The sequence below is a fragment of the Rousettus aegyptiacus genome, unplaced genomic scaffold (genome assembly GCF_014176215.1).
Source record: "Rousettus aegyptiacus isolate mRouAeg1 unplaced genomic scaffold, mRouAeg1.p scaffold_m13_p_16, whole genome shotgun sequence".
NCBI classification, from domain to species: domain Eukaryota; kingdom Metazoa; phylum Chordata; class Mammalia; order Chiroptera; family Pteropodidae; genus Rousettus; species Rousettus aegyptiacus.
In genome coordinates this window covers 18007667-18026376 of record NW_023416291.1, presented here as the reverse complement: position 1 = coordinate 18026376, position 18710 = coordinate 18007667, and the positions used below count along the sequence as shown (strand labels likewise).

Genomic DNA, 18710 nt, shown 5'->3' with positions numbered 1-18710 from the left:
AAGTTATTGGACACTCTTGAGCACTGTTTCCTTACACAGACTAAAATCTAAGAGTGGGAAGCTTCTGAGAGTATGAGTGAAGTAGAAGTAAATCACATTCCAAGAACAGAATCTGAGGGTCCAGCTCTGCAGAGGACCTATGTATTTCCCCATGAGACAAAAGTACACAACAAAGATCAAGCAGCTAAGCAGGGACTCAAGGAAGTGATTTTGTTTTATACCGAATAGGAGCTTCCTTATCAAATTTTTTTTTAAGTAATACAAGAACATAATTTCAAATATCACTCCTCGGGCAACTCTTATTTGTCTAAGATGTATCTCTGTATTTCTACATAATTTGTACATCTACTTCTTGATTTGTAGATATTATCTTTTTGACTTCCTATTACAGCAGAAAGAACTTTGCAGAGAAAGTGTTTTGAACCAAACTTAGGAGATTATCACGAAGAACTGTCCAGCAATGTATTACTGACTCTGTGGTAGAACAGTCCTTTCACTTCTAGTCTTCAAAGGCCTACATGAAAGCTATAAAACCTATAGTGTCTATTTAGAGGCAAGAAGGAAACTAGCTGGGCAGTTGGGTCTAAATTGGACTACTCTAAATCTTCTTCTGAATTTAGTTCACTGATGCTCAGTTTCTCTTGTCTTTTCCACCAGCCCCACACAGTTTAAATTTGTTCCAAAAGCTACAGGATAAATGACAAATGGGACCCCAAACATAATTTGTCAAGACAAGCCACGGACACTATTCTTATGAGCTCTATGGAAAGGGATTAACTGAAGCTAAAAGAAACAATTCTTTAATTATCTGAAAAATTATCTAAAGTCAACAAGTATGTTGCATTAAAGAGCAAATACACGGACCAAATCTCTTGCTCAGTTCTATCCAGAGAAGACCACTGAAGTGCTCCAGATGTGGACTTCGGTTGTAGTACAGTAGGTTTGGGCAGTATCTGCGACAACATCCTGTTTAGTGCCTGATGTTCAAGCAAACTTAAGGTCAGGCAGGTGACCCTGCCAAACAAGCACGGTACATTAAAGAGAGGAAATCTTTTCTCTCATTAACCCACAGGATAAAGGTGATTAAGCAGGAATTATTTTTCAATGACCTACATTATTTCATCAGGGCTGCTGTGGCTATTAGCAGAGAGCAGCTGACTTCCTAATGAGATGAATTTGACGGCAGGATCCTTTCAGAGAAGCCAGGGAGTGGTTCCAGTTTACAAGGTAGCAACGACTGGTGTGCATTGTTTACTGCCACTCTTCAACTGTCTCTTCTCTGCGGCTCCTTCCCTACACTGCAATGTTCCCCTTCCATGGATGGCAGAGGCTGCACTACCTGCTGAATGGATCTGCTAAGAATGGGTGGATCCAGGTGGGCTAATCCAACAGATCTGCTCACGTGATTCCCAAAGCCCCAAGCGAACAGGCTACCGCTGCCGCCAACACACCTCGCTCGGCCAGCCTTGAAATAGAACAGCAGCTAGTTCCACTTCCTAGCAGAAGGGTTAACAAGGGAGCTTTGTTGAGGTCGGGGCGTGAGACACACACACACACACACGCAGGTAGCAACCACCACGACCTGAAAGCAGTTTCCCTAGAGAACTTTTGAAATTGAGCAACAGCCACCAAACAAGTAAGTCTTTACACTAGTAAAGTGCTGCAAACCTCAAAGTAGCACCGCCTCCTTCTCTTGTGTACGCAAGGTTGGGAGAGGAAAACTGAGCTCAGATCTCCCCGCCTTTGCCTGCTCCTCCCGTAGGACCCAGCTCTGTGGCCCCAGGGACCAAGAAAGGGGTGAAAGCCCTGATGAATTCTTTTTCTGTTAAAACAAGCTGGCTCTCCCCTGGGGTCAGTCACCGGGTAACACCCAGTTCCACAGGTCTGAGAGCCACCTCCTCCCCGCTGTGCCTTGGCTCCACGCAGTGATCTTGTTTGGGATATTCCCACTGCGACCCCGATCCCAATATCTGCTCTTCCGACCCAGCCGGGAGACGCAGGAAAGGGACACGTCTGCTCTTCCCCTTCCCTAACTTCCTAAAATAAACGAGCCCCCCACGCGCGGACATCACAGCAGCACACCACGTACCTGTCGGCGGCCGCGGCTCCTCCTCCCAGCGCGACGCGGGACTCGCCAGACGAGTGTCCCGGGACGGTCCGGAAAGTTTGTGCTCGGGCCCTAAGGACAGCCACGCGCGCTGAGCACCGCGAGGAAGGGGAGCCGGCTCCTCCCCCGAGTCTCCTCGGTCTCCGCCTGGCTCCAACTCTACAGCAGGGCTAGGGGGGAGAAAGTAGTAGGTTGGGGAAGGTCTGAACACAACTTTTCGACGACTCACCAGCGGGAGGCTGAGCCGAGCAGGTGCCCCCGCCCCCACACGCCTTTGGGGAGGGCCGGGCCGAGCTGGGCGGGCACGACCTGCCGCAGGACAGGGGCCCGCCTACCCGGCCACCGCCGGCCCCGCCTCTGCCCCGGCCCGGGGGACCGAGCTGCCAGGTGGCGTTTCCAAGGTAAAAGAGGAGGAGCCTCTAAGAGAAAGTTTCCACTGAAACTTACACCTTACCGGAATGGAGGGACACTTCGCCCTTGAATGCTTGCCTGTCCCCAGTACTACACCCCTTCACACACGAGCACTGACACCTCCACCCAACGAGAAAATAAACCAAAGGCTCATTTCTTGAGTTGTGCGGAGCGCGGAAAGTCAGACAACGTCACCTGCCGTGGACGTATCAGGTGACTTACGTCCCAAAGGTTTGACAGCGGCTGCCGGCGCCTGCTCCCCACTCCGATTTCTACCCCCGCCCCCACCGTGGTTTGCATTGTAAAATGCTAACGAAGTCCCGAGAGAGCTCAATGATGGAAACGTTCTCCTGTTATGTTATTCTACTGGCAAACTCCCCGAAGTGTGCAGAGGGAGGTCTGTCTCCGCAGACGTTAATGCAGGGAAGAGAGAGGGGCAGACGTTGCTGTTCAGTCTGGTTTGAAGGGGAGTGTTATCGGAGTTGTGAGAATGTGTGCACAGTCACATTCACTGGCAATTCCTCACCTCACCTCATCCCGCCACCCCGTCCCACAAATAAGCACTCTAATTTGGACGGTTCTACAGCAAACATGAAACGTCAACGCATGACTCCCCGGAAGATGGGAGCGCAGGTTCCGAAGTTTTTTCCCTGCCATCCTGGGTGGTGGTGGTGGTGGCCGTTAGCACTACCTCGTGTCTCAACATCCTTCCGGAGTGCACATCTCCGACCCCACACCGCCAGACTCCCAGTTTGCCAGCTGCGCTTCATTAGACTCTAGACTGTGCCCACTGCCACGTTGGGCAGAGAACCTTCTCCACTTCCCTTTCCTCTGTTTCCCACCCCCGTGACCTCAGCCAAGTCCATGTTCTTCTTTTAAGACTTTAAATCCAGGAAGAGGAATCACATTCTTGCTTAGAGGCCCTCTTGGCATTTGCAGAGCCCCTGTGGTTGGTGTGGCTGAAACCTGAGGTGAGCCACAACCGGGCAGGTTGGGCCATAGCACCGCGGGCAAAGGAGGGGGTGGAGGCATTTCCACTGCAGTAGCACCCTGCTGGCACCTCACCAAACTCTCCTTTGGATGAAGTATCTGCCTCCCTTCATTCTCTGTGAATGGCATCCTAAGATAACCCAAATCAGGTATGTGTAGTTTCAAATTCGCTCTTGCAACTATGGTAATAGGATGATGTATAAACATCACACTTCCTTCTAAGACTGTCTACCACCGCTGCTATGTTTGTGGTTTGTGTGTGGCAGCAGGAACAAATGTCGCACTTGCTGCCAAGTACTCTCAGGGATCACCAGCCTTTAACCTATAACCTGTGCAGGCAGGTGGCTCCTAAGGAAAAGCTGGGGAAGGACAAGGGAGATAGAAATGAGAGCCGAAGCCAGAAAGTTCTGCACAGCACTTCACCTTGGCCAGCCCTAATAACGAGTTGTAAAGGAATCATTCATTTATTCAACCAACATTGATTTGAGTGCTTTATGCATGCTCGGCATCCTTCTAGGGGTTGGGGACAGAGCAGAAAATAAAAATAAAAATCCTAGGCCTCATGAATCTTACCATCCTGGTGGGAAATGCAGAATATAAAAACAACAACAACAACAAAAAATGTGGACTGCCATGTGATTAGAAATGCTAAGGAGAAAAATTAAGCAGGGAGAAGACATAAGGAATAAGAGGGAGTACTCTTTTACATATGGTGATCGAGGAAAGCCCCTGGGGGAGATGACATTTGAGCAAAGGCCAGAAGGAGGTTAAGGAGCAAGATTCTAGGCAAATGACTTTCAGTGCAGAAAGCAAAGCAAGTACAAAAGCCCTAAGGCAGACATATGCCCTTGTTTGCTAGGAACGACCTAGAGGCCAGGGTATCAGAGTAGAGAAGATATGAAGTCAGAGATATAAGACGTAGATATGACTCAGATGGGTGAGGATTCTACTCAGTGAGTTAGGAGCCGTTGGGAGGTTTGAAGTAAAAAAAAAAAAAAAAAAAAAAAAAAATCCATTCTGAAACATTCTAATAGTATCACTTTGATTTCTGGATGGAGAATAGACACCAGGAGGAAGAGCTGCAGCAGAGACCAAATAAAAGGCTATTGAAATAAATCCAGACCATGAGGAGAGTGATGTGGCCTAGGGAAATAAAGGTGGAGGTGATGAGCTGATGGGGATTCCTCGCAGATTGGATGTGGAGCATGAAAGAAAGAGGATGATACCGAGGATTTTGAAGGCCTGAGCAGGCGGAAGGATGGAATTGCTATAGCAAAACGGAGACTTCAAAAGGAACAGGTCGAAGGTAAAATCAGGAAGGCCAAAGGGAATACAGGAAAGAAAGCTCACACAATTTGAATGATCTTCAATTTCCTCGGCTTACAAAATGAAGAAAAGACATACTTCATTAAGGTTCTCTTAAGGATAACATGAGTTAATGTAGTGAAGTGTCTAGCACAGGCCCTGATACACGGCAGAATCTTAGAAATGCTCCCTCTCTACAAATACCAACTCCATACATATCCGTTATGCCCTCTGGGAGTTAAACAGAACCATTGTTTTAGAGGAATAAGTCTTACTAGAATAAAAGGGTCGGGGAGACAAGAAAGGACATGAAATAAAAACATAAGAAATGAAGTCCGAAGGGGCCTAATAAAATTTACCTGTGATAGTAGTTTCTCCTCAGTTCTCCTTCCTCAAGGGGACAAACTAAAGTATCAGAATTGGGAAATGAGTTTGAAATATGAAAAATTTGTAATAAAACAGAAAAAAATCCACAGTATAGGTAATAAGCAAAGAATTTTGGTTATCTTTTATAAAGAATTCTTTCAAATAAAAGACATAACAAAAATATTCAAAGGAGATAAACAGAATTCTAAAAAAAATAAGTGGACAATATATTTCTTTTAAAAGTCTAACCATACTAATTACAGCTAGAATGAGAGGCAATTATTTCTAGTTATAAATTTGGCAAGGATTAGAAAACATAATTATGCCTATTGTTGGATGTTGGACAATATCATACTATGCTGAAGGAAGTATAAATTATAATACTTTTTAGCAATTTATGTCTAAATCTCTAAAATATACATACTTTAAACCAGAAATTTTACTTCTACCAATTTTTTCTAATATTCAAATATTTGCTAAAAATTTATATATGAGCATGTCCATTACAGTGTCACTTAAATATAGTGAAAAAGTCAGAAATAGTCTTTAATAATCAACAAGGCGGAATTATGTTAAGCACTGTATGTTGTATTGTGGCCATGTTATATTATAGGTAGACTGTTCAATATCTTTTAAACGGAAACATGTTCTCAATATATTATTGTATAAAATAAGTCTACTACAAACATGTAAAGTTCGCCTTAAAAAGGTTAATATTATCTCCACACCATGATGACAGTTTATATTTATGCTCTTCTTTGTCCTTCCCTCCAATTTCAAGTTTTCTGCCATAAGCAAGTACCACATTCTCCTAAGGAGTGGAATTTCTGGATAGTAAGCTATATATATATTGAATTGGTACTGCAAGTTTTCCAAAGTAGTTAAACCAATTGACAGTCCCACAATAGTTCTAGTTTGAAACTGCATTTTTAAGAGCATGCATCCAATAAACAGACATTGATTTGAACCCTACTGCTTTGAAAGTTACAGTAATTAAGCAGAAGTTAGAAATAAATATATTGGTTGTGAATGCATATGTCAGTAACGTAATATCAGCCTTTTCTAAATGTACTTTTTATTAATTTATTGCATTTTATTTTTACCAGTTTTAGCTATGTTATACACAATATGTCAAAAGCACTGAAATTATATTTCTTTAATGCAGAAGCCAGAAAAGACTCCCTTCTCTTTTTCTTACCTCCTTTATTCCCAGTTGTAGTCAGATTAAATCTAAATTTAAATTATCTTCTAAAGCTGCTTCTCTTAAAAAGAGCTCGGAATTGAACAATGTATATTCAGTTTGAATATTAATCATCCTGTCAAGATCCTTCTAACAAATAAATTAATAAAAACCTGTTGCTTTTGAACGGTCTCATTTCCTATGAAAATTTTCAAGTAGTCAGGGACTACTCTACTAATGTAAGGTTTATTATTAAAACTCTTCTCAAATCCATTTGTCTTCTTTAAAATGAATCAGTATAGCATGTTAAGAGCCTAGGCTCTGGAGCAAGTGCAGCCGACAGGTGTTCAAATCTCACTCTACCACTTTCCAGCTTTGTGATCTGGATCTTACTAGTAACTTCATTTCTGGCTGTGCCTTAGCTATCTTTCTAAAGAGATAATCATAGTACCTACATCACTGATTTTCGACAAGGATTGTACATCTCTATACATATTAATGAGCAAAGTCTAGAGTATATAATAAGCACTCAGTAAACTTAGTTTAAGGCAATTTATCATAAGAAAAAATTCTAAACATGAAAATTTACATACAAGTACTGTCATATCAGCTAGATTTTATAATATCAAACTTTTATAAATAACTATCAAATAGGAATAAACTAAGTTATGTTCTATCCAAACATAGTCTACCAAATGGTATGATCTCAGTTTTATTACAAATTTAAAATAAACCAAAGCAATCCTGAAAAAGAACACAGTTGGAAATATCATGCTCTCTGATTTCAGACTATACTACAAAGTTATAGCAATCAAAACAGTATGGTACTGGCACAAAAACACATAGGATAATAACAGAGAATAGAGAGCCCAGAAATAAATCCATGCTTACATTGTCAATCTACAACAAGGTGTCAAGAATATACAATGGAGAAAAGGTGATCTCTTCAATAAATAGTTTTGAGAAAGCCTCACAGATACATGCAAAAAATAAAATTAGACCACTTTCTTACACCATAGACAAAAATAAACTCAAAATGAATTTAAAAATGTAAGACCTGAAACTGTCAAACTCTTAGAAGAGAACATGAGCAGTAAACTCTTTGCTTTATAAACTAAGTTATATTTTTTTTTAACATCTCCCTAGGCAAGGGCAACAAAAGCAAAATTAAATACATGAAACTAACCAGCATTTGCACAGCAAAGGAAACCATCAAGAAAACAAAAAGGCAATCCACTGAATAAAGATTTTCAAAAATGATATATGTGATAAGAGGTTAATATCTAAAATATATAAAGAACTCATACAACTCAACATTTTAAAAATCCAATTAAAAAATGGGAAGAGTACCTGAATAGGCATGTTTCCAAAGGAGACATACAGATGGCCAACAGACAGGTGATACTCAACACCACTAATCATCAAGGAATTACAAATCAAAACTACAAGGGGATATCACCTCACACCTGTCAGAAAGACTATTATCAAAAAGACAACAAATAAGTGTTGAAGATGTGGAGAAAAGGGAACCTCATGCACTATTGGAATTGCAAACTCTTGAGGCTCTATGGAAAAAAGTATGGAGGTTCCTCATAAAACTGAAATATGAACTACCATACAAGCCAGCCATTCCACTTCTGGGTATCTACCTGAAGAAAACAGGAACACTAATTCAAAAAGATACAGATATATATATACTCCCATGTTCATTTCAGCATTATTTACCATATCCAAGATATGGAAACAACCTAAGTGTCCATCAGTGAGTGAATGGATAAATGTAGTAATATATACAATGAAAGACTATGGAGCCATAAAAAAGGAAATCTTGCAATTTACAACAACATGGATAGACCTTGAGGGAATTATAGTAAGTGATGTAAGTCAGAAAAAGACAAATACCATGTGATCTCACTTATACGTAGAATCTAAATAAACAAACCTGAGCTTATAGATACAGAGAACAGATTGGTGGTTGCCAGAGGCAGGAGTGAGCAAAATGGTGAAAGGCGTCAAAAGGTATAAACTTCTGGTTATAAAATAAGCAAGTCATGGGGATGTAATGCACAGCATGCTGACTGTTGTTGTTAATACTGTGTTGCATATTTTAAAGGTGCTAAAAGTAGATATTAAAAGTTCTCATCACAGGAAAAAAATTTGTAACTATATAATGATGAAAGTTAACTAGACTTTGCAATATAAATATTGAATTATGCTGTACACCTGAAACTAATGTTATATATTAATTATACCTGTTAAAAAAAATTTGTAAAATTTGACCAAAACCTTAATGGAGTCTGTAGGTTTTCAATAAATAAGATTGGTAAAGAAAATATTTCTTGTGAAATAAAGAATATCAACAATGACACGGTAACATGGAGCTAGAAAGCTATATTTAAGGAATGGGATATAGCACACCTGGACCAAAAATGAGTATAAACCAAATAAACAGCGTTGCAAGGAGTTCACATAAATGAGGAATACCCAGCTACATATGTGGTATTATCCCTATCTAGAGCTGAATATTCGTAAGTCCTTAACCTGGCAAGATTGTTACATGTGATGTGTGAAGGACCTTACTGTTTCATGGTCACAGTTCTTACATGACAGCCACAAAGCCCTGGTTCTTTCTCATTAAGGAAAGATGATTCTTGGGCCCATGAATATTTTTAAAGCCCCTCTTGATATCAGTTGGTACAATTTTTTTTAACATATTCAAGTTTTCATGACATCTGAGGGCATTTTTTTCTCTCTTCGCAGGAGTCACCTATTCTAACTGGTCGGTGATAAAACTTTTTTTAAAAAAACGAAGGTGAAAATTCTCCCATTTTCCAAATCACCTATTACTTTTGTTCTTTTCTGTTTTGTCTGCTGTTAAACTCTTAAGAATCCTTGCCATTCATCTTTTAAAATTCTCACAAAATATGTTCTCTTTATGCCCCACTACAAACATTTTATACTGGATGCTTAATCCTCAGTCCTAGGCTACAAAATAGCACATTAAACTCTCACATACTTAGGAAACCTATAGCCAATTCCAAGAGCTTTCTCTGAGTAGGCAGTGAGAGATTATAATTAAGCTACTATGTGGAGTTTTAAAAAGGAAAAATTCAACAGAAAATCATAGCCACAGTGAACTCTTGATTATTCATTGGATAAAACGGCACGAATAATTGAAATCCACAGGTTATCCTAATAAAATCTGATTCCCTCTATCTTAGATCATTCGGGCTGCTACAACAAGACTAGGTGGCTTATTAACAACAGGAATCTATTTCTTACAGTTCTGGAGGTTGAAAGTCCAAGATCGAGGTGCTGGAGTGATAATGTGAAGGCCTCCTTCTAGGTCGCAGGCTCCCCATGGCATCCTCACATCGTGGAAAGAATGAAGGCGAGCTCGCAACACTCCTTTATAAAGGCACTAACACCATCCACGTGGGCTCCACCCTCCTGACTTAATAACCTCTTAAAGGCCTCACCCCCTAATACCACCTCGGGAGTAAAGTTTTGACATATGCATTTTTGAGGGATACAGTCAGACTATAGCACCCTCTATAACCATTAATCCTTATTTCCTATCGTAATTCCTACTTAATCAGAACTCAGGTCATCAAAATTTAGAAAGGGGGCAGGACTATAAAATTCACTGTTGTAGTTAGCAAAGGGATTATTTGTAAACGAATGGATCTGAGTGAAGAATTACGGGAACTCAGAACACAGTCACATATGTGAGTCCTGAAAGTTATTCAGCAGGACTTTTTATTCAGTTAAAAAAGAAGGTATCAGAATGAAATCATGTTCGAAGGAAAGCATTAAAAAGAGCAGTCGTTCCAACAAATACAAAAATCTGTAGGAAGAGCTGGTGAAAACTCAAGAGTAAAGACCAGCAGGATACACCTTTAACACAGAGCATGCATTCTCCTAACCCATAGGGATATCAGAATCACCTGTGAACTTGTTAGAACTAAAACTGTTTTGGCCCTGCCCTAGACCTACCAATCACGGGGTTTAGGGCCTAACAATGAGTTTTAACAAGCTTGCCAGGTGATTCTGATGCATTGTAAAGTTTGAGAACTTCTGGTGTAAAACACAGGGGGGAAAATGTTTAAAGGGTAACTCTTTATACACCTCATTTACATTCCTCTAAATCTAAATAGCCATGGGATCTGTCCACCTGCAGCTTATCTATGATTTTGCAAAATGAAAACTATAAGATATAGCATAAAAAAAGGCATGTATGATGTCCTATTATCAAAATAATTCCTGATCTAAGCCTATTAGGTTCACCGCTCTCCATTTCAGTCTTCAGGGCTTAACTCTGCAACATAAAACACTCAGCTCTTCTGATTCCTCCCTTTATCTTCTACTTCTCCTTACCCACCTCCAGCCTTCTCTGTGTTCACAGTCTTTGACGATGAATTTCAGCTTCTCATTATTTCCCAGAAGTTATGAAAGTATAATTGATGAACAGTGAAATTTCTAAAGCTAGGTAGATTTAGAAAAAATAAGAGGCTTTATCTGTAGCCTGGATATTCAGTTCTGCAATATAGAGTTGTGGGGTTTTTATTTATTATTATTATCATTATTATTATTATTATTATAGGCTTGTTTACAGTTCTTTAGCATATTTCATTTGCAGGCGTTTTTCCTTTTGAGTGTGTTTCATGAAGTCAGAATATGATGCCATTAAGATAAAATAATTGCCATTATTTATCAAAGAGGCATATGAAACAGTTCCAAAAAATAGCACAGGCAGAATATCATTTAAGAGCTCATTAAAAATGTATAAATCATCAAAGTTAGATTCTCTCTAGTATCACTAAATAATTTGGCTTGGCAGGTGTTAACTGTCTGTAAATACAATTAACTTATAATGGGGTTACATCCCAATAAACTCACTGTAAGTTGAAAATATGGTAAGACGAAAATGTACTTACTACATCTAACATAAAGGACATCATAGCTTAGCCTAGTCTAAGCTCAGAGCACTACGTTAGCCTGCAGTGGGACAAAATCATCTTGTTGCCACTGGCCAGTATCATAAGAGAGTATTGCTAACCTGGAAAAAGATTAAAGTTCAAAATTTGATGTAAGGTTTCTACTGGATGCATACCACTATTGCACCATCATAAAGTCAAAAAATCCTAAGTGGAATCATCCTAAGTCAGGGACTGTCTGTAATATTAAAAGCAATATGTTGAATCAGGAACATATTAGAATGCATGTGTTCCCCCTCTTTTCTTGAATCTAGAAACTATCTTTCACTACAATAAGTTAAGCAAATAAACAGTGATCATCGCACAGTGAACTGTTGTTTAATTTTGTAATGGTGGAAATCTTTCAAGCACAGTGATCTCATCTTTGGATGCATATTAACATCACCCAGGAGGCTTTTAAAAGCACCAATAAATTCCCAGGCTGTCTCCCAAAACAATCACATAAAAATCTCCGGGGGTGGAAACCAGATATTATTAATTTTTTAAAGCTTCTCTAGGTAATTCTAAGGCAATCAGGGCTGAGAACCACTGTTGAAGTTGATGAAGGCCCTTTTATAGAAAAGATTATATTTAGTGTGGTTAAACTAGATATAGAGCCTGAGGACATGAATGAGACACTATTGATGATTATTATCATTACTAAATCCTTAGCTCACAATCATTACATGTCACTCCACTTATTCAAAAATCTCCCATAGCTCTACAAAAACTAACTTCAAATGGATCAAAGAGCAAAACGTAAGAGCTAAACCATGAGTATTAAAACTCTGAAAACAGAAGGAAAAATTCTCATGACATTAGATTTGGCAATGATAGCTTGGATATGACATCAAAGCACAGGCAACAGAAGTGAAAAAAATTGGATTACATCAAAATTAAAAACTCCTGTGCATCAAAGAACACAATCAACGAAGTAAAGGGTGGCCTACGGGATGGGAGAAAATAGTTGCAAATCACATAACTGAAAAGGGGTCAATATCCAGACTATAAAAAGAACTCCTGCAACTCATCAACAAAAAAGCAAACAACCCAATTTAAAAAACGGGCCCCGGACTTAACGAGACACTTCTCCAAAGAAAATATACGAGTGGCAACAAGCACATGAAAAAGATGCTCAACATCACTAATTGTTAGGAAACTATAAGTCAAAACCAAAATGAGATACCATCTTACACTCATTAGGAGAGCTATTACCAAAAACCAGAAAATCACAAGTATAGGCATACCTCATTGTATTGCTCTAAGCTTTATTGAACTTCACAAGTGTTGTGTTTTTTACAAATTAAAGTCACCCTCCACCAGGAAGAATATTACTACTTGTTTCATTTCAATACTCACTTTATTGCAGTGGTCTGGAACCAAACGTGCAATATCTCTGAGGTACGCCTGTACTGGCACGGATGTGGACAACTGGAACCTTTGGGTGCCGTTGGCAGGAATGTAAAATGGTGCAGCTTTTATGGAGAACAGTATGGTGGTTCCTCAAAATATTAAAAATGGAATTTCCATATTATCCAGCAATTCCACTTCTGGGTATATACCTAAAAGAACTGAAGGCAGGATCTCAAAAATATATTTGTACATCTATGTTCATAGCAGCATTACTCACAACAGCCAAAAGGTAGAAGCAACCTAAATGTCCGTTAACTGATGAATGGAGAAACTGTGGAAAAGGTACCCATTTATGTTCTGAGTGCATGGCAAACTCAGAAGAGTATTACTGTTATGCGTGTATTAGCATTGTTGTTAATAGTGCCTAATATTTATTAATTGCCATGTGCTCGGGGCAATGCTATGCACCTGTGGAAGCCCAGCTGCCCCTGTCGGATCTCTAATCACATCAATCTGAGCCTCAGATACTGGGCTCTGACACTATGTTCTGTTTGGACCAAGCTTCCCACGGGCTGCTCTGAGCCAGTGCTTGAGCATGATAGAGGCTCAGTCCTAGAGCCACCTGACTCCTCTGACAGGCAACTAGCTGACTAGGGGCCTCCCCAGCAGCGTTGGCAAAACGTGAGGTAGCCCGCATGGCAGTCCAGGATGCTCCCACCAACTCACCTTTCTTTCCCTCACTCACAGATTGACTGGCATGGTGGTCTGGGGGCTCTCCCACCTCTGCTAGCTCCCCATCTTCTTACTGGGGAAAATCTATAAAGTGATCTTGCCTCTCACAGAACCTGGCCTAACACAGTAAACTCATTATTTCAGTACATGCTTATAACAACAATTGTACTATGAGTATCTCCACTTTTTAAACAGGAAAACTGAGGTTTAGCAAGATCATAAACTCACAAGTGATGGAAATCGGATTTGAACTCTAGGCTATCTGACCCTAAAGCCAACACTTTCAATTAGTACAAGTAACAAAAACTGTAATGTGGACGGTTCCTTTATTTACTAAATATTTGTGTCTTTTTTAATTTAGAAAAAAATGTTCTAAATATGGGAAAATACAGAGAATAGTATAGCAAACATCCACATACTTACTACTCACAATTAACAAAAATGATTGGGTTATCAAATGAGCTGTTGATTTTTTTAAATATTTAAGTAATAAAAAACAACGCTCAAATATTACAGATAGAATACCTCGTCCCAGGCTCATTTTCTTCTCTCTTCATAGGCAACCATTTTAATGATTTTGCTGTGTCCTCCCATTCCATATTTTTTTATAATTTTAATAACTATATCTGTATCCATAAGAATATATTGTTTTGTGTGTTTCTAAATTTTACATTAAGGGATGCATAGTATCTGTATGTCTTTTGCAGTCTGCTTTTTTAACTATAAACTATATTTTTAACATTGGTCCACGTTACTAGCTCATTTTCTAAGCCAATAGTTCTTCACAGGAAGCAATTTTGCCTCCAGGGAACATTTGGCAATGTCATAATAGGGGAGGAGGAAGAGGTGTTACTGGCATCAGGTGGGCGGAGGCCAGGGATGCTGCTAAATACGCTACAATGCACAGGACAGCCCTTTACAATAAAGAATTATCTAGTCTAAAATGCCAGTGCCAAGGTTGAAAAACCCTGATTTAAACCAGTGATTCTCAAAGTGTGTTCCCACAGCAGCACCAGTAGCACCTGAGAACTCCTTAGTATGCAAATTATAGGCTACGCCCCCTCACCCAATGAATCGAAAATTTTGGGGGTGCAGCCCTGCAATCTACTGTTTAACAAACCCTTTGGGTAATTCCGATGAACAGTAAAGTGAGAATCACCAATCTAAACTATCGAATATTATTCAATTGTACAGAAACACTCCTATTTCTTTATCCTGGGAACCATTTCACACTTATTATGAAAACAATGTTCTCTGTATATGACATTCCTTTGTTTTCCTATTCTATATTATAAAACATACTCCCATAACAAATTCAAATGGATATTTTCATAGTAATAAATATCTACTGAATGCTTACCATGTGCTTGGCATTATTATAAATGTTTTTCATCTATTAAATGCTTATAACAACCACAGGAAGTAGGTGCCAGTATTACCCAATTTTAGAGCTGAGAATCTAAGTAGTTAAGTAATTTGCTTAAGGTCACACAATTTAGTGTTCTGCTGAGCCAGGCTTCGAACCCAGGCTGTCTGGGACTAGAGACCATTTTCTTGACATTGCATATACTTCCAGAAACACAGACCATGTCGTTTTGGCTGAATGTTCAGAACCTAGTATAATAAATGATATAACCAAATATTTAACGAAGAAATAGTGTAAGAAGGAGAAAAAGGGTGCAGTGAAGATGGAATCTAATCTGCACTGGTATGCCTCTGCCAAGCATGGAATCCATATTTTATCTAAAATACCTCAAAGCACCTGCTCCAGCCATATATACAGGCATTTATATTTATATCACTTAAGTGTGACTCTCTCCATGAGGGAGAATCTGGTTTCTCAACACAGCTTGTTTGTTTTAGATTATAAACAGGATTTGGAATTAGGTTGAATTCTTGTCTAAGCACATGAAAAAGAAATACTAAAACCTTAATGGCATTTTTTAAAACAAAAGAAAAACCCTGAATGGTGACCTTCAAACATTTCCTGTGGTTTTAATTTTTCTTGGGAGTCACATTCTATATTGATGTAGTATGCATAGTTTACTGACTTTCGTCCTAAAATATTTAGGATGCCATTAGGTGTGCAACTCCTCGGGCATGAGAACACTTTTGTAAAGGAAGCGTTACTGGTGTTTGAGTGGGGCAATTCTTCATTATGTAGAACTCTTCTGCACATTGCAGAAAGTTTAAACATTACCTCCGCTAACCACCAGAAGTGCTCCCAGTCACGTGACAATCAAAAATGCTCCTGAACATTTCTGAACTTTTCCTAATGCCTTGATACTCCAAATGTGGCCCTTGGACCAGCATTATCAGGGTCAATGTTAGAAATGCAAAAGGTAGGGCCCACTCCAAACACAGAGAATCAGAAACTACATTTCGACAAGTTCTCAGGCGACTTGTAAACACACTAAAGTTTGACAAGCAGGGTATGACCATCTGTGGAGAACTCGAGAAACATTTCCCTAGAGAAGCTCTTCCTATGGATATCAAGAGGCATGTTCAAAAACATGCACACTAAAGATACTAAACATTTTGCAAAGCAGTTCTACTTCTGATTAAAAATCGGTAACTTTGAACATTTCTGAAAAATGAAGGTGATATCCAGTGGAATGCAGAGTCAAAGAACATATGAGCACAAGTCCACCAAAACGGTATGCAGTACTCAAAGCATCCTTGCCTGTGGCCCGTTACTTAGACATATAAGGCTTTTGTACTTAAACAGGTTTGTGTTGGATTTCAGGTACACGCAATAAAATAGTCCTAGGAAGAACAGAGTTGGGCCAGACTATGAAGAGTCTTAGAGGCCCTGCTGAAGAACATGAGCAGGTTTTCCCGACCAGGGGTCTGTGAATGGATGACTGAAGTTCCAAATGGTTGACCCTTCCAGACTTTCTGGAAAACATATGGAGCCTATGAAAGCCAGAGAACCCAACTAGTCAACTCTGGCCTGCAACGACTTTGCTCATTTATCTGAGAGTGCTAGTGATCACTTCTATGTGTGCCTTAATGAAAAAAGATACTGGGAATTATTGTTGTCAGCAAGAGGAGACCACTAAAGGTTGGTCAATATATATATTTTTTAATTGTGGCAAAATACACATATGAAGTTTAACGTTTTAATCATTTTTAAGTGTACAGCTCAGTAATATTAAATACATTCACACTGTTGTGCAACCAATCACCAGAACTCTTTTCATCTTACAAAATTAAACTCTGTATTAGTTTAATACACCCCAGAGCCCCAAGCAACTTCCATTCTACTTTCTGTCTCTATGAATTTAACTACTTTAGGAACCTCATAAAGTGGAATCATAAAGTATTATATTTTTTGTGTCTGGCTTATTTCACTTAGCAGAGTGTCTTCAGGGTTCATCCATGTTGTGGCATGTTTCAGAGCTATTATGAGTGATTTTTTAAAAAGAAAAATATTAAAGTTCCCCTCTTAAAAAATAATTCACACTGGACAGCACTCCTGTAGTTGTGGCAGGATGTATTTGTTTAGAAGAAGCAGAAGATTAGGATGCCCAATGTGCTGCATTTCCAATTGGGAAAATATACCTGGTTTGTTTTCATTGAACCCTGGAGTTTCCAAATTGATACAATAGTAAGTAATCATTTTTTTCTTACAAGAAACTATAGTCTCGTAATTCTATTCAAGTCAAGTAGAAATTTCCTGATAGTTTCAGTGAAAGAGCCTGAAGAAATTGCTTAACCAGAAAGCCATGTCAGGTGTCCAATTTATCCTGCTCACTGGTTTCTGTATTTGATAGAATGTGGTAACTGCATGAATCAAAACTAGAAGACTCAAAATACAGAACAAGGTTTGATTCAGAATTTGTTCGGTTGATTTTGTTTATGACATTCTCTATTCTTATTCATTAAAAATATATATTACACTACTTTCCACCCATCAAAGAGCTAGTCTTTTTTTCGTCTTTTATCATTAAGAAAATAGAAATATGGGGGTGGCTCCATAGTGTAGTGGTTAGCATGTCTGCTTTGCACACAGAAGGTCCTGGGTTTGCACCCCAGGTGGAGCCATGGCCCAAGCCCTGGGTGCACCAGGCCTTCGCCAGGCATGGGAGGAGACGCCCCACCTTCAGAGATCCAGTTCTTAACGGGAGATGGCAACCTACATGGGTCAGGGGTGGAAGTGGGGAGAGATTTAAAGGGGAGAAAATGGAGGATTCACAGTTAATTCATCTCTAGAGCCTTAGAGACAGTTAACCTGTGAATGCTAATAAGGTAGTCTTAAAAGAGCTGGTTGCTATTTATTGATTGATTTGGCTGATTGGCCAGTGCTTGTTACTCTGTCATATAGTGACAAGATAAAGGAATGTGTTTCTCTGAAGAGGGGAATTCTTCCCATTGTTAATCTTTATCTTCAAGCTCTCCTATGTTTATTCTTCTTCCCATTCATACAATAATTAAAAATATCTACTATAGATTTAAAAAAAAAGTTTTAAGAAATAGTTTGCCAAAATACCATTAAGCAACGAGCAGTTATTTAAAATAAATAAATAAATAAATAAACCTCAATAGAATTCAGTGCTACAAAAGCACTTACTATGATTCCTGCCATCATTTTTGGTAACATAATTATTTTATCATTTATAAAATTATTTAACTTTATAGATTTCAGTGAGCCTTAGAGCACACTCAACTTAAATCATGATAGGTACATTTTAATATCTGCAGCTCTGAATGGGTTTTTTGACTTTTGTTTTTAATGTTTATCAATTATCATAATTTTTGCTATCTTTCTTTTCATTCGAAAATTTCCTAAAGGTCTGGAACTCATAAAGACAATATATTAAGAAAAAGCCTTCTCCAATACAAACTTTTAAAATAGTCCTATCCAAGATCTTTATGTGTTATGACTCATTAAGGTAGAAATTTTAACTTATTAAATATAACTGGTAAAAAGTTACAAAAATAAGCATTTCATGACATTATTTTCCTATTTCATCATTCTGTTGCTTCTAAATCTTTTTTAGAAAGCAGGAGTACAATGTAAGCTGGGACTATTCATGCCATTTTAATCACTGCCAAATATATACATATACATACATATATATATACACACATATATATGTAGCTTTCGTACAGCATAGACAACATAACAATACTTAAAACTATAGAGCTTTATAGTTTATAGTGTTTTCACAGAGTAAATAATGAGGACTTATCAGAAATTCTCAAAATAATTTCAAAACATTTTTTGATAAATTCATTGTTGTTCAATGATATCTAGCAGCTGCCAAATGTATATTAAGAATTTTTA

The 18710-nt window shown here is 38.8% G+C and overlaps 1 protein-coding gene across 6 annotated transcripts in view; it reads right to left on the bottom strand.

Annotated features, from left to right (window-relative positions):
* The window catches only part of FAM160A1 (family with sequence similarity 160 member A1), a 197720-nt gene extending 187997 nt beyond the window's left edge, over nucleotides 1–9723 (bottom strand). For 4 of the 6 annotated variants that reach the window (XR_004954867.1, XM_036233552.1, XM_036233555.1 and 1 more), the window contains exon 1: nucleotides 2090–2369. The gene's annotated coding sequence lies outside the window, so the exon portion shown is untranslated. Of the gene's footprint in view, nucleotides 1–2089; nucleotides 2370–2561; nucleotides 2581–9641 lie in introns of those variants that run through there. The other 2 variants (XM_036233550.1, XM_036233551.1) reach the window with 2 other exon arrangements.
* Nucleotides 9724–18710: the final 8987 nt, after the last annotated feature.